The sequence below is a fragment of the Tenrec ecaudatus genome, unplaced genomic scaffold (assembly GCF_050624435.1).
Source record: "Tenrec ecaudatus isolate mTenEca1 unplaced genomic scaffold, mTenEca1.hap1 Scaffold_545, whole genome shotgun sequence".
Lineage (NCBI taxonomy): Eukaryota > Metazoa > Chordata > Mammalia > Afrosoricida > Tenrecidae > Tenrec > Tenrec ecaudatus.
The window spans coordinates 84795-109867 of record NW_027459456.1 but is presented as its reverse complement, the minus strand read 5'-3'; the positions used below and the strand labels follow the sequence as shown (position 1 = coordinate 109867).

General features: G+C 41.8%; 3 non-coding genes across 3 annotated transcripts; all 3 read right to left on the bottom strand.

Moving 5' to 3' along the window:
* Positions 1 to 163, bottom strand: LOC142436689 (U1 spliceosomal RNA). The gene has a single exon (XR_012782066.1). It is a non-coding gene; the product is annotated as a U1 spliceosomal RNA (small nuclear RNA).
* A 4114-nt stretch (positions 164 to 4277) lies between these two features.
* Positions 4278 to 4440, bottom strand: LOC142436688 (U1 spliceosomal RNA). Its single transcript, XR_012782065.1, has one exon. It is a non-coding gene; the product is annotated as a U1 spliceosomal RNA (small nuclear RNA).
* Positions 4441 to 8560: 4120 nt separating this feature from the next.
* Positions 8561 to 8723, bottom strand: LOC142436687 (U1 spliceosomal RNA). Its single transcript, XR_012782064.1, has one exon. It is a non-coding gene; the product is annotated as a U1 spliceosomal RNA (small nuclear RNA).
* Between the last annotated feature and the right edge of the window lie 16350 nt (positions 8724 to 25073).

The following is a 25073-nucleotide window of genomic DNA, read 5'->3' as shown; positions in this document are numbered from 1 at the left end:
CAGGGGAGAGCTCGAACGTAGTCCCCCACTACCACAAATATGCAGTCGAGTTTCCCACATTTGGGGAAATCGCAGGGTTCAGCACATCCGGAGTGCAATGGATAAGCCTCGCCCTGGGAAAACCACCTTCTTGATCATGGTGTCTCCCCTGCCAGGTTTTTACAATTTTTAAAAAGATGTTCAGTTACTGTTTTGTTGGGGATTTTATATTTTGAATTTATTTTTTACCTCTTTTGTATAAGTAGGGAATTTATAGGGAAATATGTACTTTATAGAGTAAATTTTAAGAACTAAAATATATTTTATCTTAAATAAATTAACGTATCTTTGATCTTACAGCTAATTCACTGATTATATATTTGCAGAGCCGACTTAAAGGATGAAAGAAAATTCTATCAAGAGTGTTACTTTTGACTTCAAAGCCTTCCGAATAAAGTCTTTTAACTACCTGTGGAAAAAAATAAGAATAGAAAAGCTAGTATCATGAGGTATTTGACTTCGGTCAGAACTGCCTCATGACAGAATCGTCAGGATGGGGCCGGTCATAACTCAGGACTGAGTATACTTGCATCCAAACAGTTACTGTGGGGTAGATTCCAAGTCATTGAAACCTGGTGTGCAGAGCCAAACTGAACCTTGTTAGATAGGGCCTGCAAGGCTCTGTGAGGGTTCAAAAGCAAACCACCAGGTCTGCCTTCTGAGGTACCACGATATGGGTTCAGATGATCGTTTAAGTTATGAATTGAGCACTTAACTGTTTGTGCCACCCAGAGATGGCTTGTTGGAAAATAGCTTTTCACTGTTTAGTGTCTTTCCCAAAAGGAAACGGGTGCTTACTTGTGTCCTGCCTCTTCTTATATTACTTGTGTTAGTCTGAGTACATTAGAGAAATAAATCCACAGAAACTGAAATGTATAAAAGGGAGCTTTAGATAAAGGGTAAATGCACATGGAGAAAAAATCCCAAACCAGTGCAGCCCAAGTGTACAAGTCCAACATTAGCCCATATGTCCCACACCAATCCACAATGTCCTCCTCCATCTCAACAAAGACATGCAGTGTGGGTGGCTGCAGGTGGAAAGAACTGCCCATCTGGGTTTCTGAGGTTGTTAACTCTTTACTGGAATTGAAAGCGCCTTTTGTGCGCCTGGAGTGGCTGGTGTTTGTAACCACTCAGACATGAGGGCTCCATCTCCTTGTGCAGGACTACTTGTGATTTATTATCTACCCCAATGCTGCTTCAAGGGTGGTACATGGGTCAGTGATAAACTGTGACCTGTTTAATATCTGTCCATTTGTAGCTAGGTCCAGAAAGGAAAGTCAGAGTGCATGTCACTGCTATTTCCAATGCCAGCCATGTCATGTAAAGGGCAAAGCGTGCAGCAGGGTGTCTAGACGAAGGACACACTGAGGATGACAAAATACACCACTGAAAACCTTATGCTAATCATGGAAACACTGTCAGGTAGTGAAGGACTAGTAAACCAAGGCAGAACCTTGCCAGAGAGAGGGCCAGATGACGAAAACTTCTGGTCAGTTTAAAGGGGAGGGCCAGTGACAAAGAGCCAGGTCTTTTGCACGATGCATGGCAACGGGGGCTTCAGTGATGGGTTCAAACATCAAAAAGATATGAGGGTGGCCCAGGATTGGCAAGCCTTTCCTTGTCCTGTACATTGCGGTTGCTTTGAAGCAGACCAACTGGATAGTACCTACCAACAAGACCAACCAAGGAAGAGGAAGCCTCTATGATCCCAGAAACAGACATCACGAGGACGTGTCAGGAGACTTTTATAAAGGTAACCAATGTCCTGGTCCCTCATCACAGAAAGCTGGGGAAGCACCATTGTCCTGGTTTACCAGGTGTTTCCCAGATGAATTGCTGTCCAGCTGCGCATAGGAAGGAGAAATACCTATAGACATGACGGAAGGGAGGTTCACTCTGCTATGGGAATGTGTTAATCTGTGCACTTTAGATGTGGAAATCCACAGACACACGTGTATAAAAGAGAGTTGTAATTAAATATTAAATGCACATCAAGAAACTTCCCTAAAAGATCTTTTTAATCTCATAAGCCCACCATTATGCCATAGGCCCCCCAGAATCCACAACCATCTACAAAAGAGATGGAATGAGGCTGACTGCTAGTAAGAGACAAGTCAGAGAAAGCAAAATAATCTCATATTTGGTGGGCATCTGCATATAGCTTGGGAGCACCCAAAGCTGTTTCACGTAGATAATGTGGCTTCTGCTCAGATATGTCTGAGTGTACGTGAGGTTTGGAAGGAGTAGCATTTAACTGGCTAAGGCATCATCTCATTTTACTGAATTTCAAAATCAAGATGCTCAAGAACTTGCAATGCTAAAGTGACCAATGCATGAATCATTCCGCCGTTCAATTAACACCACCTGTGCATCTTGGACATTTGGCGTGATAAGCTAACAATATGAGTGAGCATAACCTGTTGTGAAAAACAGGAAGATACAGAAAACTCCATTGTTTAATGTAATTATTGTATACGGGAACCTGCAGGATGTAAAATTTCCCATCAACAACTGATGATGGAAAATGATAATGCTCCTTACCCCTCCCCCCCCCAAAAAAAAACTCATGTTGAGGCACTCTAGAAATGAAAAACGTAAATCTGGGTGAGGCAACACTGAAGTCACCCTTTGAAACGCGGCATGTTAAGATTTCCTTCACATTCAAATAGTTGAAAATCTAAGGCATGACCTGAGAATAGTAAAACTGTTTGAGGCTCCATAATCGGTGCAGGGGAAACACCAGAATAATTGCCTCTTTCTTAATAAACTTGAATTTGCTGGAGATATATTTGGAGGTGAGATATGGGAAACTGTATGAGTTACAACAGTATGGAAGTAAAACAATTTTCACTGTGAGTAGCTCAAGTGTTTTCATTGGAATCGGTTGTCTGAATGACACCCACCTGGAGCTTTTTTTTTTTTTTCAGTTGTAGCTTTTGATTCTGTGTCTTCTCTTCTGCAGGCTAGGTTTTCAGGGTATTGACTGCTCTTTCTAGACTTTTGACAAACCTTTAATCTGCAGGTTTAAGGTCTGGTGCTGGCTGCAGTTTTGTCTATGGGAAGGGGAGGGACACAGAATCAAAGGGTTTATTCAGATGGTCTATGTGTCCTAACGTAGAAGTCAGACAGAACAGTCTGGTTACTGTAGTTGCCATCCCCCTGGGACTCAGTTTTGGCTGCAGTAGAAGAATGATAGGGATAAAAGTGATGCAAACAGAAGCAAGTATCTTTAATATATTGATGCATTCAGACTCCAGCCTAGACACTGATCCTTTCTGGGGACTTTATATGCAGTCTCCCCTGACCCCAAAACAGTTCTGAGGAGTCGGAGATTGTGACTGAGTAGGAGGGCTCATTGGCTAGATATCCCACGTCGTAGGACCCCATGAGGGCTATTCCACGTCAAGCGGTGTCTTAGTGTGCCTCAATCAGTGTTTCCGCCCAAATCCCTAGGTTTCTGAAGTTCCTAATACCCTGTGTCCTGCAGTCCCTTTCACCCAATAACCTTGGTGTTTATACTTTAGAACCACATTTTCATTTGTGGAGATTAAAAAAGTGTTATTAAATAATGTGTTTTATGGAAACTGAATAAATTAGCCATTAGAAACTTATTTGGCTAAAAAAAAATATAATGCCAGTTTGCAAGGAAATGTCTGGATACGCTGAGTAGGCAGTCATAGAGCCGGCTCTCAGTTGGCAGTCAAGCACTTGCTTCATTGAATGTGTGTCACTATCCACAGTGTTGGAAGTAAATTGGCATCATGAATCAGGTTCCTGAAAGGTCCCCAAATCACTATTCCAAGGATTGAAACCATACTTTTTCCCATTCCATTTAGCCTTCCAGATCATTCAAGCTTTTAAAAAACAGGTCAATTTCACATTCAGTTCATCATCCCACATCTCAATTGGCTCATATCAGTTCAAAGACCCAGTAAACACAATCTCTGAGTTGTGCTGTATTATACTTATGATGAGCTGCATTATGAACATCTGCTTCACTTTCTGTTTTTAGAAAGTTTATCATAAGTAGCATGCACCCATGCTATACCACACACATCTAATGCCATTGTAGCTGTAAGTTTATATCCAAAGTATTCAAGCCCCACAGTCTGATGAAGGTGAGATATGTAAAGCTAGGGGGTGGGATTCCCCCATCCAGAGATTTTTCACTTTTATAAATATTAACAAACACACACATTAGTTTCTCTTGTTAGTTTTTTACAATTTTTTTTAATCAGGGGAGAGCTCGAACGTAGTCCCCCACTACCACAAATATGCAGTCGAGTTTCCCACATTTGGGGAAATCGCAGGGTTCAGCACATCCGGAGTGCAATGGATAAGCCTCGCCCTGGGAAAACCACCTTCTTGATCATGGTGTCTCCCCTGCCAGGTTTTTACAATTTTTAAAAAGATGTTCAGTTACTGTTTTGTTGGGGATTTTATATTTTGAATTTATTTTTTACCTCTTTTGTATAAGTAGGGAATTTATAGGGAAATATGTACTTTATAGAGTAAATTTTAAGAACTAAAATATATTTTATCTTAAATAAATTAACGTATCTTTGATCTTACAGCTAATTCACTGATTATATATTTGCAGAGCCGACTTAAAGGATGAAAGAAAATTCTATCAAGAGTGTTACTTTTGACTTCAAAGCCTTCCGAATAAAGTCTTTTAACTACCTGTGGAAAAAAATAAGAATAGAAAAGCTAGTATCATGAGGTATTTGACTTCGGTCAGAACTGCCTCATGACAGAATCGTCAGGATGGGGCCGGTCATAACTCAGGACTGAGTATACTTGCATCCAAACAGTTACTGTGGGGTAGATTCCAAGTCATTGAAACCTGGTGTGCAGAGCCAAACTGAACCTTGTTAGATAGGGCCTGCAAGGCTCTGTGAGGGTTCAAAAGCAAACCACCAGGTCTGCCTTCTGAGGTACCACGATATGGGTTCAGATGATCGTTTAAGTTATGAATTGAGCACTTAACTGTTTGTGCCACCCAGAGATGGCTTGTTGGAAAATAGCTTTTCACTGTTTAGTGTCTTTCCCAAAAGGAAACGGGTGCTTACTTGTGTCCTGCCTCTTCTTATATTACTTGTGTTAGTCTGAGTACATTAGAGAAATAAATCCACAGAAACTGAAATGTATAAAAGGGAGCTTTAGATAAAGGGTAAATGCACATGGAGAAAAAATCCCAAACCAGTGCAGCCCAAGTGTACAAGTCCAACATTAGCCCATATGTCCCACACCAATCCACAATGTCCTCCTCCATCTCAACAAAGACATGCAGTGTGGGTGGCTGCAGGTGGAAAGAACTGCCCATCTGGGTTTCTGAGGTTGTTAACTCTTTACTGGAATTGAAAGCGCCTTTTGTGGGCCTGGGGCGGCTGGTGTTTGTAACCACTCAGACATGAGGGCTCCATCTCCTTGTGCAGGACTACTCGTGATTTATTATCTACCCCAATGCTGCTTCAAGGGTGGTACATGGGTCGGTGATAAACTGTGACCTGTTAAAAATCTGTCCATTTGTAGCTAGGTACAGAAGGGAAAGTCAGAGTGCAGGTCACTGCTATTTCCAATGCCAGCAATGTCATGTAAAGGGCAAAGCGCGCAGCAGGGTGTCTAGACGAAGGACACACTGAGGATGACGAAATATACCACTGAAAACCTTATGCTAATCATGGAAACACTGTCAGGTAGTGAATGACTAGTAAACCAAGGCAGAACCTTGCCAGAGAGAGGGCCAGATGACGAACACTTCTGGTCAGACTAAAGGGGAGGGCCAGTGACAAAGAGCCAGGTCTTTTGCACGATGCATGGCCACGGGGGCTTCAAAGATGGGTTCAAACATCAAAAAGATATGAGGGTGGCCCAGGATTGGCAAGCCTTTCCTTGTCCTGTACATTGCGGTTGCTTTGAAGCAGACCAACTGGATAGTACCTACCAACAAGACCAACCAAGGAAGAGGAAGCCTCTATGATCCCAGAAACAGACATCACGAGGACGTGTCAGGAGACTTTTACAAAGGTAACCAATGTCCTGGTCCCTCATCACAGAAAGCTGGGGAAACACCATTGTCCTGGTTTACCAGATGTTTCCCAGTTGAATTACTGTCCAGCTGCCCATAGGAAGGAGAAATACCTATAGACATGACGGAAGGGAGGTTCACTCTGCTATGGGAATGTGTTAATCTGTGCACTTTAGATGTGGAAATCCACAGACACACGTGTATAAAAGAGAGTTGTAATTAAATATTAAATGCACATAAGAAACTTCCCTCAAAGATATTTTTAATCTCATAAGCCCACCATTATGCCATAGGCCCCCCAGAATCCACAACCATCTACAAAAGAGATGGAATGAGGCTGACTGCTAGTAAGAGCCAAGTCAGAGAAAGCAAAATAATCTCATATTTGGTGGGCATCTGCATATAGCTGGGGAGCACCCAAAGCTGTTTCACGTAGATAATGTGGCTTCTGCTCAGATATGTCTGAGTGTACGTGAGGTTTGGAAGGAGTAGCATTTAACTGGCTAAGGCATCATCTCACTTTACTGAATTTCAAAATCAAGATGCTCAAGAACTTGCAATGCTAAAGTGACCAATGAATGAATCATTCCGCCCTTCAATTAACAACACCTGTGCCTCTTGGAAATTTGGCGTGATAAGCTAACAATATGAGTGAGCATAACCTGATGTGAAAAACAGGAAGATACAGAAAACTCCATTGTTTAATGTAATTATTGTATACGGGAACCTGCAGGATGTAAAATTTCCCATCAACAACTGATGTTGGAAAATGATAATGCTCCTTAACCCTCCCCCACACCCCCCAAAAAAAACTCATGTTGAGGCACTCTAGAAATGAAAAACGTAAATCTGGGTGAGGCAACACTGAAGTCACCCTTTGAAACGCGGCATGTTAAGATTTCCTTCACATTCAAATAGTTGAAAATCTAAGGCATGACCTGAGAATAGTAAAACTGTTTGAGGCTCCATAATCGGTGCAGGGGAAACACCAGAATAATTGCCTCTTCCTTAATAAACTTGAATCTGCTGGAGTTATATTTGGAGGTGACATATGGGAAACTGTTTGAGTTACAATAGTATGGAAGTAAAACAATTTTCACTGTGAGTAGCTCAAGTGTTTTCATTGGAATCGGTTGTCTGAATGACACCCACCTGGAGCTTTTTTTTTTTTTTTTTTCATTTGTAGCTTTTGATTCTGTGTCTTCTCTTCTGCAGGCTAGGTTTTCAGGGTATTGACTGCTCTTTCTAGACTTTTGACAAACCTTTAGTCTGCAGGTTTAAGGTCTGGTGCTGGCTGCAGTTTTGTCTATGGGAAGGAGAGGGACACAGAATCAAAGGGTTTATTCAGATGGTCTATGTGTCCTAACGTAGAAGTCAGACAGAACAGTCTGGTTACTGTAGTTGCCATCCCCCTGGGACTGAGTTTTGGCTGCAGGAGAAGAATGATAGGGATAAAAGTGATGCAAACAGAAGCAAGTATCTTTAATATATTGATGCGTTCAGACTCCAGCCTAGACACTGATCCTTTCTGGGGACTTTATATGCAGTCTCCCCTGACTCCAAAACAGTTCTGAGGAGTAGGAGATTGTGACTGAGTAGGAGGGCTCACTGCCTAGATATCACACGTCGTAGGACCACATGAGGGCTATTCCATGTCAAGCGGTGTCTTAGTGTGCCTCAATCAGTGTTTCCGCCCAAATCCCTAGGTTTCTGAAGTTCCTAGTACCTTGTGTCCTGCAGTCCCTTTTACCCAATAACCTTGGTGATTATACTTTAGAACCACATTTTCATTTGTGGAGATTAAAAAAGTGTTATTAAATAATGTGTTTTATGGAAACTGAATAAATTAGCCATTAGAAACTTATTTGGCTAAAAAAATATAATGCCAGTTTACAAGGAAATGTCTGGATAGGCTGAGTAGGCAGTCATAGAGCCGGCTCAAATTTGGCAGTCAAGCACTTGCTTCATTGAATGTGTGTCACTATCCACAGTGTTGGAAGTAAATTGGCATCATGAATCAGGTTCCTGAAAGGTCCCCAAATCACTATTCCAAGGATTGAAACCATACTTTTTCCCATTCCATTTAGCCTTCCAGATCATTCAAGCTTTTAAAAAACAGGTCAATTTCACATTCAGTTCATCATCCCACATCTCAATTGGCTCATATCAGTTCAAAGACCCAGTAAACACAATCTCTGAGTTGTGCTGTATTATACTTATGATGAGCTGCATTATGACCATCTGCTTCACTTTCTGTTTTTAGAAAGTTTATCATAAGTAGCATGCACCCATGCTATACGACACACATCTAATGCCATTGTAGCTGTAAGTTTATATCCAAAATATTCAAGCCCCACAGTCTGATGAAGGTGAGATATGTGAAGCTGGGGGGTGGGAGTCCCCCATCCAGAGATTTTTCACTTTTATAAATATTAACAAACACACACATTAGTTTCTCTTGTTAGTTTTTTACAATTTTTTTTTAATCAGGGGAGAGCTCGAACGTAGTCCCCCACTACCACAAATATGCAGTCGAGTTTCCCACATTTGGGGAAATCGCAGGGTTCAGCACATCCGGAGTGCAATGGATAAGCCTCGCCCTGGGAAAACCACCTTCTTGATCATGGTGTCTCCCCTGCCAGGTTTTTACAATTTTTAAAAAGATGTTCAGTTGCTGTTTTGTTGGGGATTTTATATTTTGTGTTTATTTTTTACCTCTTTTGTATAAGTAGGGAATTTATAGGGATATATGTACTTTATGGAATAAATTTTAAGAACTAAAATATATTTTATCTTAAATAAATTAACGTATCTTTGATCTTACAGCTAAATCACTGATTACATATTTGCAGAGCCGACTTAAAGGATGAAAGAAAATTCTATCAAGAGTGTTACTTTTGACTTCAAACCTTTCCTAATAAAGTCTTTTAACTACCTGTGGAAAAAAATAAGAAAAGAAAAGCTAGTATCATGAGGTATTTGACTTCGGTCAGAACTGCCTCATGACAGAATCGTCATGATGGGGTCGGTCATAACTCAGGACTGAGTATACTTGCATCCAAACAGTTACTGTTGGGTAGATTCCAAGTCATTGAAACCTTCTTTGCAGAGCCAAACTGAACCTTGTTAGATAGGGGCTGCAAGGCTCTGTGAGGGTTCAAAAGCAAACCACCAGGTCTGCCTTCTGAGGTACCACGATATGGGTTCAGATGATCGTTTAAGTTATGAATTGAGCACTTAACTGTTTGTGCCACCCATAGATGGCTTGTTGGAAAATAGCTTTTCACTGTTTAGTGACTTTCCCAAACGGAAACGGGTGCTTACTTTTGTCCTGTCTCTTCTTATATTACTTGTGTTAGTCTGAGTACATTAGAGAAATAAATCCACAGAAACTGAAATGTATAAAAGAGAGCTTTAGATAAAGGGTAAATGCACATGGAGAAAAAATCCCAAACCAGTGCAGCCCAAGTGTACAAGTCCAACATTAGCCCATATGTTCCACACCAATCCACAATGTCCTCCTCCATCTCAACAAAGACATGCAGTGTGGGTGGCTGCAGGCGGAAAGAACTCCCCATCTGGGTTTCTGAGGTTGTTAACACTTTACTGGAATTGAAAGCGCCTTTTGTGCGCCTGGAGCGGCTGGTGTTTGTAACCACTCAGACACGAGGGCTCCATCTCCTTGTGCAGGACTACTCGTGATTTATTATCTACCCCAATGCTGCTTCAAGGGTGGTACATGGGTCGGTGATAAACTGTGACCTGTTTAAAATCTGTCCATTTGTAGCTAGGTACAGAAGGGAAAGTCAGAGTGCAGGTCACTGCTATTTCCAATGCCAGCAATGTCATGTAAAGGGCAAAGCACGCAGCAGGGTGTCTAGACGAAGGACACACTGAGGATGACGAAATACACCACTGAAAACCTTATGCTAATCATGGAAACACTGTCAGGTAGTGAAGGACTAGTAAACCAAGGCAGAACCTTGCCAGAGAGAGGGCCAGATGACGAACACTTCTGGTCAGACTAAAGGGGAGGGCCAGTGACAAAGAGCCAGGTCTTTTGCACGATGCATGGCCACGGGGGCTTCAAAGATGGGTTCAAACATCAAAAAGATATGAGGGTGGCCCAGGATTGGCAAGCCTTTCCTTGTCCTGTACGTTGCGGTTGCTTTGAAGCAGACCAACTGGATAGTACCTACCAACCAGACCAACCAAGGAAGAGGAAGCCTCTATGATCCCAGAAACAGACATCACGAGGACGTGTCAGGAGACTTTTACAAAGGTAACCAATGTCCTGGTCCCTCATTACAGAAAGCTGGGGAAACACCATTGTCCTGGTTTACCAGATGTTTCCCAGTTGAATTACTGTCCAGCTGCCCATAGGAAGGAGAAATACCTATAGACATGACGGAAGGGAGGTTCACTCTGCTATGGGAATGTGTTAATCTGTGCACTTTAGATGTGGAAATCCACAGACACACGTGTATAAAAGAGAGTTGTAATTAAATATTAAATGCACATCAAGAAACTTCCCTAAAAGATCTTTTTAATCTCATAAGCCCACCATTATGCCATAGGCCCCCCAGAATCCACAACCATCTACAAAAGAGATGGAAAGAGGCTGACTGCTAGTAAGAGCCAAGTCAGATAAAGCAAAATAATCTCATATTTGGTGGGCATCTGTATATAGCTGGGGAGCACCCAAAGCTGTTTCACGTAGATAATGTGGCTTCTGCTCAGATATGTCTGAGTGTACGTGAGGTTTGGAAGGAGTAGCATTTAACTGGCTAAGGCATCATCTCACTTTACTGAATTTCAAAATCAAGATGCTCAAGAACTTGCAATGCTAAAGTGACCAATGAATGAATCATTCCGCCCTTCAATTAACACCACCTGTGCATCTTGGACATTTGGCGTGATAAGCTAACAATATGAGTGAGCATAACCTGTTGTGAAAAACAGGAAGATACAGAAAGCTCCATTGTTTAATGTAATTATTGTATACGGGGACCTGCAGGATTTAAAATTTCCCATCAACACCTTATTATGGAAAATGATAATGCTTCTTAACCCTCCCCCCACCCCCCACCCCACAAAAAACTCATGTTGAGGCACTCTAGAAATGAAAAACGTAAATCTGGTTGAGGCAACACTGAAGTCACCCTTTGAAACGCGGCATGTTAAGATTTCCTTCACATAAAAATAGTTGAAAATCTAAGGCCTGAGCTGAGAATCGTAAAACTGTTTGAAGCTCCATAATCTGTGCAGGGGAAACACCAGAATAATTGCCTCTTCCTTAATAAACTTGAATCTGCTGGAGTTATATTTGGAGGTGAGATATGGGAAACTGTTTGAATTACAATAGTATGGAAGTAAAACAATTTTTACTGTGAGTAGCTCAAGTGTTTCATTGAAATCGGTTTTCTGAATGACACCCACCTGGAGCTTTTTTTTTTTTTTCAGTTGTAGCTTTTGATTCTGTGTCTTCTCTTCTGCAGGCTAGGTTTTCAGGGTATTGACTGCTCTTTCTAGACTTTTGACAAACCTTTAGTCTGCAGGTTTAAGGTCTGGTACTGGCTGCAGTTTTGTCTATGGGAAGGAGAGGGACACAGAATCAAGGGGTTTATTCAGATGGTCTATGTGTCCTAATGTAGAAGTCAGACAGAACAGTCTGGTTACTGTATTTGCCATCCCCCTGGGACTGAGTTTTGGCTGCAGGAGAAGAATGATAGGGATAAAAGTGATGCAAACAGAAGCAAGTATCTTTAATATATTGATGCATTCAGACTCCAGCCTAGACACTGATCCTTTCTGGGACTTTATATGCAGTCTCCCCTGACTCCAAAGCAGTTCTGAGGAGTCGGAGATTGTGACTGAGAAGGAGGGCTCACTGCCTAGATATCACACGTCGTAGGACCCCATGAGGGCTATTCCACGTCAAGCGGTGTCTTAGTGTGCCTCAATCAGTTTTTCCGCCCAAATCCCTAGGATTCTGAAGTTCTTAGTACCCTGTGTCCTGCAGTCCATTTTACCCAATAACCTTGGTGATTATACTTTAGAACCACATTTTCATTAGTGGAGATTAAAAAAGTGTTATTAAATAATGTGTTTTATGGAAACTGAATAAATTAGCCATTAGAAACTTATTTGGCTTAAAAAATATAATGCCAGTTTACAAGGAAATGTCTGGATACGCTGAGTAGGCAGTCATAGAGCCGGCTCACAGTTGGCAGTCAAGCACTTGCTTCATTGAATGTGTGTCACTATCCACAGTGTTCGAAGTAAATTGGCATCATGAAACAGGTTCCTGAAAGGTCCCCAAATCACTATTCCAAGGATTGAAACCATACTTTTTCCCTTTCCATGTAGCCTCCCAGATCATTCAAGCTTTTAAAAAACAGGTCAATTTCACATTCAGTTCATCATCCCACATCTCAATTGGCTCATATCAGTTCAAAGACCCAGTAAACACAATCTCTGATTTGTGCTGTATTATACTTATGATGAGCTGCATTATGACCATCTGCTTCACTGTCTGTTTTTAGAAAGTTTATCATAAGTAGCATGCACCCATGCTATACCACACACATCTAATGCCATTGTAGCTGTAAGTTTATATCCAAAGTATTCAAGCCCCACAGACTGATGAAGGTGAGATATGTAAAGCTAGGGGGTGGGAGTCCCCCATCCAGAGATTTTTCACTTTTTTAAATATCAACAAACACACACATTAGTTTCTCTTGTTAGTTTTTTACAATTTTTAAAAAGATGTTCAGTTACTGTTTTGTTGGGGATTTTATATTTTGTGATTATTTTTTACCTCTTTTGTATAATTAGGGAATTTATAGGGAAATATGTACTTTATGGAATAAATTTTAAGAACTAAAATATATTTTATCTTAAATAAATTAACGTATCTTTGATCTTACAGCTAAATCACTGATTATATATTTGCAGAGCCGACTTAAAGGATGAAAGAAAATTCTATCAAGAGTGTTACTTTTGACTTCAAAGCTTTCCTAATAAAGTCTTTTAACTACCTGTGGAAAAAAATAAGAAAAGAAAAGCTAGTATCATGAGGTATTTGACTTCGGTCAGAACTGCCTCATGTCAGAATCGTCATGATGGGGCCGGTCATAACTCAGGACTGAGCATACTTGCATCCAAACAGTTACTGTGGGGTAGATTCCAAGTCATTGAAACCTGGTGTGCAGAGCCAAACTGAACCTTGTTAGATAGGGGCTGCAAGGCTCTGTGAGGGTTCAAAAGCAAACCACCAGGTCTGCCTTCTCAGGTACCACGATATGGGTTCAGATGATCGTTTAAGTTATGAATTGAGCACTTAACTGTTTGTGCCACCCAGAGATGGCTTGTTGGAAAATAGCTTTTCACTGTTTAGTGTCTTTCCCAAACGGAAACGGGTGCTTACTTTTGTCCTGCCTCTTCTTATATTACTTGTGTTGGTCTGGGTATATTAGAGAAATAAATCCACAGAAACTGTAATGTATAAAAGAGAGCTTTAGATAAAGGGTAAATGCACATGGAGAAAAAATCCCAAACCAGTACAGCCCAAGTGTACAAGTCCAACATTAGGCCATATGTCCCACACCAATCCACAATGTCCTCCTCCATCTCAACAAAGACATGCAGTGTGGGTGGCTGCAGGCGGAAAGAACTGCCCATCTGGGTTTCTGAGGTTGTTAACTCTTTACTGGAATTGAAAGCGCCTTTTGTGCGCCTGGAGCGGCTGGTGTTTGTAACCACTCAGACACGAGGGCTCCATCTCCTTGTGCAGGACTACTCGTGATTTATTATCTACCCCAATGCTGCTTCAAGGGTGGTACATGGGTCGGTGATAAACTGTGACTTGTTTAAAATCTGTCCATTTGTAGCTAGGTACAGAAGGGAAAGTCAGAGTGCAGGTCACTGCTATTTCCAATGCCAGCAATGTCACGTAAAGGGCAAAGTGCGCAGCAGGGTGTCTAGACGAAGGACACACTGAGGATGACGAAATACACCACTGAAAACCTTATGCTAATCATGGAAACACTGTCAGGTAGTGAAGGACTAGTAAACCAAGGCAGAACCTTGCCAGAGAGAGGGCCAGATGACGAACACTTCTGGTCAGATTAAAGGGGAAGGCCAGTGACAAAGAGCCAGGTCTTTTGCACGATGCATGGCCACGGGGTCTTCAAAGATGGGTTCAAACATCAAAAAGATATGAGGGTGGCCCAGGATTGCCAAGCCTTTCCTTGTCCTGTACATTGCGGTTGCTTTGAAGCAGACCAACTGGATAGTACCTACCAACAAGACCAACGAAGGAAGAGGAAGCCTCTATGATCCCAGAAACAGACATCACGAGGACGTGTCAGGAGACTTTTATAAAGGTAACCAATGTCCTGGTCCCTCATCACAGAAAGCGGGGGAAACACCATTGTCCTGGTTTACCACATGTTTCCCAGTTGAATTACTTTCCAGCTGCCCATAGGAAGGAGAAATACCTATAGACATGACGGAAGGGAGGTTCACTCTGCTATGGGAATGTGTTAATCTGTGCACTTTAGATGTGGAAATCCACAGACACACGTGTATAAAAGAGAGTTGTAATTAAATATTAAATGCACATCAAGAAACTTCCCTAAAAGATCTTTTTAATCTCATAAGCCCACCATTATGCCATAGGCCCCCCAGAATCCACAACCATCTACAAAAGAGATGGAATGAGGCTGACTGCTAGTAAGAGCCAAGTCAGAGAAAGCAAAATAATCTCATATTTGGTGGGCATCTGCATATAGCTGGGGAGCACCCAAAGCTGTTTCACGTAGATAATGTGGCTTCTGCTCAGATATGTCTGAGTGTACGTGAGGTTTGGAAGGATTAGCATTTAACTGGCTAAGGCATCATCTCACTTTACTGAATTTCAAAATCAAGATGCTCAAGAACTTGCAATGCTAAAGTGACCAATGAATGAATCATTCCGCCCTTCAATTAACACCACCTGTGCATCTTGGACATTTGGCGTGATAAGCTAACAATATGAGTGAGCATAACCTGTTGTGAAAAACAGGAAGATACAGAAAGCTCCATTGTTTAATGTAATTATTGTATACGGGGACCTGCAGGATGTAAAATTTCCCATCAACACCTTATTATGGAAAATGATAATGCTTCTTAACCCTCCCCCCCACCCCCACCCCCAAATAAACTCATGTTGAGGCACTCTAGAAATGAAAAACGTAAATCTGGGTGAGGCAACACTGAAGTCACCCTTTGAAACGCGGCATGTTAAGATTTCCTTCACATTCAAATAGTTGAAAATCTAAGGCCTGAGCTGAGAATAGTAAAACTGTTTGAAGCTCCATAATCTGTGCAGGGGAAACACCAGAATAATTGCCTTTTCTTAATAAACTTGAATCTGCTGGAGTTATATTTGGAGGTGAGATATGGGAAACTGTTTGAATTACAATAGTATGGAAGTAAAACAATTTTTACTGTGAGTAGCTCAAGTGTTTCATTGGAATCGGTTGTCTGAATGACACCCACCTGGAGCTTTTTTTTTTTTGTTTCAGTTGTAGCTTTTGATTCTGTGTCTTCTCTTCTGCAGGCTAGGTTTTCAGGGTATTGACAGCTCTTTCTAGACTTTTGACAAACCTTTAGTCTGCAGGTTTAAGGTCTGGTGCTGGCTGCAGTTTTGTCTATGGGAAGGAGAGGGACACAGAATCAAGGGGTTTATTCAGATGGTCTATGTGTCCTAACGTAGAAGTCAGACAGAACAGTCTGCTTACTGTATTTGCCATCCCCCTGGGACTGAGTTTTGGCTGCAGGAGAAGAATGATAGGGATAAAAGTGATGCAAACAGAAGCAAGTATCTTTAATATATTGATGCATTCAGACTCCAGCCTAGACACTGATCCTTTCTGGGGACTTTATATGCAGTCTCCCCTGACTCCAAAACAGTTCTGAGGAGTCGGAGATTGTGACTGAGTAGGGGGGGTCACTGCCTAGATATCACACGTCGTAGGACCACATGAGGGCTATTCCATGTCAAGCGGTGTCTTAGTGTGCCTCAATCAGTGTTTCCGCCCAAATCCCTAGGCTTCTGAAGTTCCTAGTATCCTGTGTTCTGCAGTCCCTTTTACCCAATAACCTTGGTGATTATACTTTAGAACCACATTTTCATTTGTGGAGATTAAAAAAGTGTTATTAAATAATATGTTTTATGGAAATTGAATAAATTAGCCATTAGAAAATTATTTGGCTTAAAAAAATATAATGCCAGTTTACAAGGAAATGTCTGGATAGGCTGAGTAGGCAGTCATAGAGCCGGCTCACAGTTGGCAGTCAAGCACTTGCTTCATTGAATGTGTGTCACTATCCACAGTGTTGGAAGTAAATTGGCATCATGAAACAGGTTCCTGAAAGGTCCCCAAATCACTATTCCAAGGATTGAAACCATACTTTTTCCCTTTCCATGTAGCCTCCCAGATCATTCAAGCTTTTAAAAAACAGGTCAATTTCACATTCAGTTCATCATCCCACATCTCAATTGGCTCATATCAGTTCAAAGACCCAGTAAACACAGTCTCTGAGTTGTGCTGTATTATACTTATGATGAGCTGCATTATGACCATCTGCTTCACTTTCTGTTTTTAGAAAGTTTATCATAAGTAGCATGCACCCATGCTATACCACACACATCTAATGCCCTTGTAGCTGTAAGTTTATATCCAAAGTATTCAAGCCCCACAGACTGAGGAAGGTGAGATATGTAAAGCTAGGGGGTGGGAGTCCCCCATCCAGAGATTTTTCACTTTTTTTAATATTAACAAACACACACATTAGTTTCTCTTGTTAGTTTTTTACAATTTTTAAAAAGATGTTCAGTTACTGTTTATTTGGGGATTTTATATTTTGTGTTTATTTTTTACCTCTTTTGTATAAGTAGGGAATTTATAGGGAAATATGTACTTTATGGAATAAATTTTAAGAACTAAAATATATTTTATCTTAAATAAATTAACGTATCTTTGATCTTACAGCTAAATCACTGATTATATATTTGCAGAGCCGACTTAAAGGATGAAAGAAAATTCTATCAAGAGTGTTACTTTTGACTTCAAACCTTTCCTAATAAAGTCTTTTAACTACCTGTGGAAAAAAATAAGAAAAGAAAAGCTAGTATCATGAGGTATTTGACTTCGGTCAGAACTGCCTCATGACAGAATCGTCAGGATGGGGCCGGTCATAACTCAGGACTGAGTATACTTGCATCCAAACAGTTACTGTGGGGTAGATTCCAAGTCATTGAAACCTGGTGTGCAGAGCCAAACTGAACCTTGTTAGATAGGGGCTGCAAGGCTCTGTGAGGGTTCAAAAGCAAACCACCAGGTCTGCCTTCTGAGGTACCACGATATGGGTTCAGATGATCGTTTAAGTTATGAATTGAGAACTTAACTGTTTGTGCCACCCAGAGATGGCTTGTTGGAAAATAGCTTTTCACTGTTTAGTGTCTTTCCCAAACGGACACGGGTGCTTACTTGTGTCCTGCCTCTTCTTATATTACTTGTGTTTGTCTGAGTACATTAGAGAAATAAATCCACAGAAACTGAAATGTATAAAAGAGAGCTTTAGATAAGGGGTAAATGCACATGGAGAAAAAAATCCCAAACCAGTGCAGCCCAAGTGTACAAGTCCAACATTAGCCCATATGTCCCACACCAATCCACAATGTCCTCCTCCATCTCAACAAAGACATGCAGTGTGGGTGGCTGCAGGCGGAAAGAACTGCCCATCTGGGTTTCTGAGGTTGTTAACTCTTTACTGGAATTGAAAGTGCCTTTTGTGCGCCTGGAGCGGCTGGTGTTTGTAACCACTCAGACACGAGGGCTCCATCTCCTTGTGCAGGACTACTCGTGATTTATTATCTACCCCAATGCTTCTTCAAGGGTGGTACATGGGTCGGTGATAAACTGTGACCTGTTTAAAATCTGTCCATTTGTAGCTAGGTACAGAAGGGAAAGTCAGAGTGCAGGTCACTGCTATTTCCAATGCCAGCCATGTCATGTAAAGGGCAAAGCGCGCAGCAGGGTGTCTAGACGAAGGACACACTGAGGATGACGAAATACACCACTGAAAACCTTATGCTAATCATGGAAACACTGTCAGGTAATGAAGGACTAGTAAACCAAGGCAGAACCTTGCCAGAGAGAGGGCCAGATGACGAACACTTCTGGTCAGACTAAAGGGGAGGGCCAGTGACAAAGAGCCAGGTCTTTTGCACGATGCATGGCCACGGGGTCTTCAAAGATGGGTTCAAACATCAAAAAGATATGAGGGTGGCCCAGGATTGCCAAGCCTTTCCTTGTCCTGTACATTGCGGTTGCTTTGAAGCAGACCAACTGGATAGTACCTACCAACAAGACCAACGAAGGAAGAGGAAGCCTCTATGATCCCAGAAACAGACATCACGAGGACGTGTCAGGAGACTTTTATAAAGGTAACCAATGTCCTGGTCCCTCATCACAGAAAGCGGGGGAAACACCATTGTCCTGGTTTACCACATGTTTCCCAGTTGAATTACTTTCAAGCTGCCCATAGGAAGGAGAAATACCTATAGACATGACGGAAGGGAGGTTCACTCTGCTATGGGAATGTGTTAATCTGTGCACTTTAGATGTGGAAATCCACAGACACACGTGTATAAAAGAGAGTTGTAATTAAATATTAAATGCACATCAAGAAACTTCCCTAAAAGATCTTTTTAATCTCATAAGCCCACCATTATGCCATAGACCCCCAGAATCCACAACCATCTACAAAAGAGATGGAATGAGGCTGACTGCTAGTAAGAGCCAAGTCAGCAAAATAATCTCATATTTGGTGGGCATCTGTATATAGCTGGGGAGCACCCAAAGCTGTTTCACGTAGATAATGTGGCTTCTGCTCAGATATGTCTGAGTGTACGTGAGGTTTGGAAGGATTAGCATTTAACTGGCTAAGGCATCATCTCACTTTACTGAATTTCAAAATCAAGATGCTCAAGAACTTGCAATGCTAAAGTGACCAATGAATGAATCATTCCGCCCTTCAATTAACACCACCTGTGCATCTTGGACATTTGGCGTGATAAGCTAACAATATGAGTGAGCATAACCTGTTGTGAAAAACAGGAAGATACAGAAAGCTCCATTGTTTAATGTAATTATTGTATACGGGGACCAGCAGGATGTAAAATTTCCCATCAACACCTTATTATGGAAAATGATAATGCTTCTTAACCCTCCCCCCACCCCCCACCCCCAAAAAAACTCATGTTGAGGCACTCTAGAAATGAAAAACGTAAATCTGGGTGAGGCAACACTGAAGTCACCCTTTGAAACGCGGCATGTTAAGATTTCCTTCACATTCAAATAGTTGAAAATCTAAGGCCTGAGCTGAGAATAGTAAAACTGTTTGAAGCTCCATAATCTGTGCAGGGGAAACACCAGAATAATTGCCTCTTCCTTAATAAACTTGATTCTGCTGGAGTTATATTTGGAGGTGAGATATGGGAAACTGTTTGAATTACAATAGTATGGAAGTAAAACAATTTTTACTGTGAGTAGCTCAAGTGTTTCATTGGAATCAGTTGTCTGAATGACACCCACCTGGAGCTTTTTTTTTTTTTTTCAGTTGTAACTTTTGATTCTGTGTCTTCTCTTCTGCAGGCTAGGTTTTCAGGGTATTGACTGCTCTTTCTAGCCTTTTGACAAACCTTTAGTCTGCAGGTTTAAGGTCTGGTGCTGGCTGCAGTTTTGTCTATGGGAAGGAGAGGGACACAGAATGAAGGGGTTTATTCAGATGGTCCATGTGTCCTAACGTAGAAGTCAGACAGAACAGTCTGGTTACTGTAGTTGCCATCCCCCTGGGACTGAGTTTTGGCTGCAGGAGAAGAATGATAGGGATAAAAGTGATGCAAACAGAAGCAAGTATCTTTAATATATTGATGCATTCAGACTGCAGCCTAGACACTGATCCTTTCTGGGGACTTTATATGCAGTCTCCCCTGACTCCAAAACAGTTCTGAGGAGTCGGAGATTGTGACTGAGAAGGAGGGCTCACTGCCTAGATATCACACGTCGTAGGACCCCATGAGGGCTATTCCACGTCAAGCGGTGTCTTAGTGTGCCTCAATCAGTGTTTCCGCCCAAATCCCTAGGCTTCTGAAGTTCCTAGTACCCTGTGTCCTGAAGTCCCTTTTACCCAATAACCTTGGTGATTATACTTTAGAACCACATTTTCATTTGTGGAGATTAAAAAAGTGTTATTAAATAATGTGTTTTATGGAAACTGAATAAATTAGCCATTAGAAACTTATTTGGCTTAAAAAATATAATGCCAGTTTACAAGGAAATGTCTGGATACGCTGAGTAGGCAGTCATAGAGCCGGCTCTCAGTTGGCAGTCAAGCACTTGCTTCATTGAATGTGTGTCACTATCCACAGTGTTCGAAGTAAATTGGCATCATGAAACAGGTTCCTGAAAGGTCCCCAAATCACTATTCCAAGGATTGAAACCATACTTTTTCCCTTTCCATGTAGCCTCCCAGATCATTCAAGCTTTTAAAAAACAGGTCAATTTCACATTCAGTTCATCATCCCACATCTCAATTCGCTCATATCAGTTCAAAGACCCAGTAAACACAGTCTCTGAGTTGTGCTGTATTATACTTATGATGAGCTGCATTATGACCATCTGCTTCACTTTCTGTTTTTAGAAAGTAAGACAGACATATGATCAGGGTTGGACAGAAGATGGGATTTGACAGGTGTACTGCATCCCAAATCTCCAGGAGGCAAAGGTAAAGTCAGGCTCCTGCCTTTAAGGTTATGTCTCCCATTGTAACTGCATCCCATAGAGGCTCCTGCCTCCTGGGCACCTGAGGCCTGCTGACTGCCTTCCACTAGCTCCTGGGGAATTGGGGCAGCAATGGCAAGAACAACAAAAATCCCCAGCAGTTGACAAGAAGGGAGGCTGCCTTGCTCGAAAGACGGCCCCCCTCAACCACCTGCATGTTGTTGAGATGCAGGTTCTCATCCCTGTGGCTGGGCAAGAAACGCCCCCTCCCCAAACGCAGTGGCTTCAAACAAGGACCATCATCGTGTGGTTGCTGGGACGCCACTGGGTCATGCTTGGAGTCTCCCATGAGTTGGCAGTCACATGGGAGCTGGGGCAGGGGCCTCTGGTGACTCCAGTGCCTACACGTGCACTCAGAGGGCTGGCAGCTGAAGCTGGCCGTTAGCTGGGTGCTTAGCTGGGTTGTTGGTTGGAGTGTCTCCACGTGACCTTTCCAGGCGGCTCAGGCTTCTTTCAGCATAGTGTCCGGGTGCTGAGAAGTGTCCTGAGAGGTAGCACGTGGAGGCTGGACATTCTAAGGGTGAGCACTCAAGAAGAAGTCTTTGAAGGAATTTTTCAGAAGCTGTGAAGCACTTTGGGGGAGGGAAGGGGGTTGCCCAAACTAGATGTCACTGTGTCATCTTCTCCATAATCTATTGGTCACAGAGGTCATGAAACATCCCAATTTAAGGGCAAAGGGCATAGACTCTACCTTCCTATAGGTAGCCTGTCAAGGAATTTGGGGGTCACATACGAAGACTGGGAGACCCTGGGTGGCACAAATGGTTAAGGACTCAACGTATCAAGAGGTGGGCAGTTGCACCCCTCAGAAGAAATAACTAATGGCCTGCTTCTAGAAGCCCACAGGTTTGAGAATCCTGTGATGTGTAGTTTCTCCCTGGCACCCAGGGGGTCCTCGGGATCCAGAACCAACATAACAGCAACGGGTTGGGTTTTTGATGGTTTTGTTTGGGCTAATATTAAAACGACTAGTATGAAATTATATATGTATTGTGTTTAACTCTCAGGACTCTGATTATGCTGAAGTTGAACAAAACCGTCTGCCTCTTCTATGAACGCCAGCCGATGGAGGCAAAGGGTGAGGGTCTAGAGGAAGAATGAATGTCCCATTCCCATCCTTATGTTTCAGTTGTCCTTAAAGGGCACAGGGGACAAACCAGATGTCTTTGATATGATTTTAGCCTAATGATGTGCTAGTATGATGATGAGCAGCCTGAAAAGTGATTTTAACTAATGTGATCCAATATTTGAAAAGTTGACGATTTCACATCGAATTTTATATTCTCAGCATCTCAGTTACAAACAGAAAATCAGGCCTTAAAATCCTTGCATTTCCCCAAGGCAACAACAGTCTGGAGCTAGAATTTGAATGTCCCCTGTGGATGAGCTGACACGTGCCTGTTAACCACAGTCCCCATCTATCCCTATTGCCCCCAACACAGAGGTTGGCTACAAGTATCCTTTATCTATATGGCTAAATAGGTTAGTTGGTTTGGATTGGATTGCTAGTTTTTCCTGTTTTGTTTTGCTTACTTTTGATTTTTTGGGGGGGCTAGGAAATGGTGTGTATTTTGGTACCATGTCTTCCAAAGCGAGAAAACCAAACCCAGTAAGCCAAGAAGGTCAAACAGTCTAGATTAATGATGAAAGGAGGAGCCCTGTTGGTGAGGTAGATTACGAGTTGGACTTCTAACTGCAAGATCAGAAGTTCGAAACTCCCCCCACCCCCACTCCACAAGAGAAAGATGAGATTTTCTACTCCTGTAAAGATTTACAGCCTTGGAAACCCACAAGGGCAGTTCTATACTCTGTCCAAAGGGTTGCTATATGTCAGAATTGATTCCAGGGTAGTGAGGTTTTCTTGATTGATATAAATAATTTTTGGTGAGTATTGAAAAAACCAGTCAATATTATTTTTAATACACATCAAAGAAGGTCCACATTAATTGTTCACACAACCCTGCCACCTTCTTTCTTTATTCCCTTGCCTCCCACTCTCCTTTCTTCCTCCCTATGGTCTTTTATCTCATTCGTTTTCTTTCAAGGGTTAGCCAAGGAGTGGGAAAGTCTGACTAATTCTTAACCAAAAGATTAAATTGGTTTTATTGTTGGTGTTATTACTTGGGTTAATTTTTTTTCTTTTCTCTTCTTCTATTGGTTTGTGTCATGTAACACAGAAAATGGGGAAACATTTGGAACATCAAAACACTATCATTTCTCAGTAGACTTCAAGCATTAAAGGCAACAGAGATAAATACTCCAATAATAACAATAACATACAAGGATAGCTAGAGAGATAAATAGATAGATAGAAAAACCACAAAATCTGAGCAGTTGTGGGAAGGAGAATGGGACTAGCCCCGTGAATAAATATAGGTTTGCCAGAGAATAGTTCTATATACATATTAGCATATACTACAAATATGACCATGAATATAATAGTGCATCCAGGAGGCATAGTTATGAAAATGTCTTAGCTAGAACAAAACCCCTTGAGGGAGCGTGTCCTAAATATCGGGGATCAGGAACATAGCTCTGAGAGACCTCAAGATCAATTGGTACAAACTAGCTCACAAAGACAATGTTCTGTATCCATCAGGGAAGTGACTGGGGTCCTCAAAAGCTAGTGAGTAGCAAACTAAAAGTCGGTTCTTGGTCTCACCCTATGTGTTGGACAGGGTTCTCTAGAGAGACAAAACCATATTGCTAGTAATTATATATAAATATATTTATAAAGCTAGATATTCAATACAAGAAATGAACCACTAAATTATATACAGATAGATAACACAAGAAACTAACAGTTAAATTATAAAACAGTGAGACACTAGCAGTCCTTTAATTCTGAGAGCCGCCAGTTGCCAGTCCCTTTCTGTAGAGAGAGTTGGACTATATATACCCAGGCAGCAAACAGAAAGGCAAGTCACCAACTGTCACCAACTGTCGGTCCCCAGCTCCAGAGACGAACATTCCAATCCTGTGGGATTAAATGGACCTCAACTTACAGCGACACAGTCCACAAGCTAGGCATCCCACAGTGTACCCCTTTAAATTGAGGCACAGAACAAGCAAGGTGAGGCTCACGAAGCCATTTATCCCTCTGCCCTTCGATTAATCCTACTTGTGTTTATCGGCCAGGCTGGCACAATAAACTATTGCACCCTGTCTGGAGCAAATAACGTTGAAGAAGCTCAAGATGCCTGGCAACAATTAGTCCAAATCAGTAATGGACTATGCGTACCTCAGCCTCTATGATGCTAAGGTCAGAAGAACTAAATGGTGCCTGCCTATCACAAACAGCTGCTCTGAAAGGGATCATGGTACATGATCCTAGATAGAGTGGGGAGTAATGTGTAAGAAAACTGAAAGTCATACTACTACTACCAATAGTAATAATAATAATGATAAAAGATGAGGTTTATTGGTTAGATAGACTAGTGAGATCCCCACTACTATGGTCCTTCATCACCCTTCAGGTCTGGAACTGAATTCAACCCCCTGAAAAATAGACAGGTTTATAAAGTGAACCTTATGAGAAAAGATTGCAGCCCTCAGTATGGATTACAACTCAATATCAAGAAGACACACATCCTCACAACTTGATCAATAGGTACCATGATAAATGGAGAAGTTTGTTGTTTTTTTTACTTGTTGTTATTTGTTGAAGTTGTCACGGATTTTTTTCTTGATGAGGTCTATAATCAATGCTCTTGGAAGCTGCAATCATGAGATCAAATGACGCATTCCATATGGATACATTTGGTGCACAATACGTCTGTAGAATGCTGAAAAGCAAGGATGTTACTTTGAGGACTAAGGTGCACCTTACCCAAGCCATAGTAATTTAAATTGTCTCATAAGTATGTGAAAGTCAGACATTGAATAAGGAAGGCTGAAGAAGAATTGATATGTCTGAATTGTGGTGCTGGTGAAGAATATTGAAAGTAACATGGACTGCCAAGGGAACAAACAGATCTGTCTTAGAAGAAGTATGGTCAGAGGGCTCCTTAAAGGCAAGGATGGTGAGACTTCCTCTCACATACTTTGGTCATGTTATTAAGAGAGACTCGTCCCTGGAGAAGGACATCACGCCAGGTGAAGTAGAG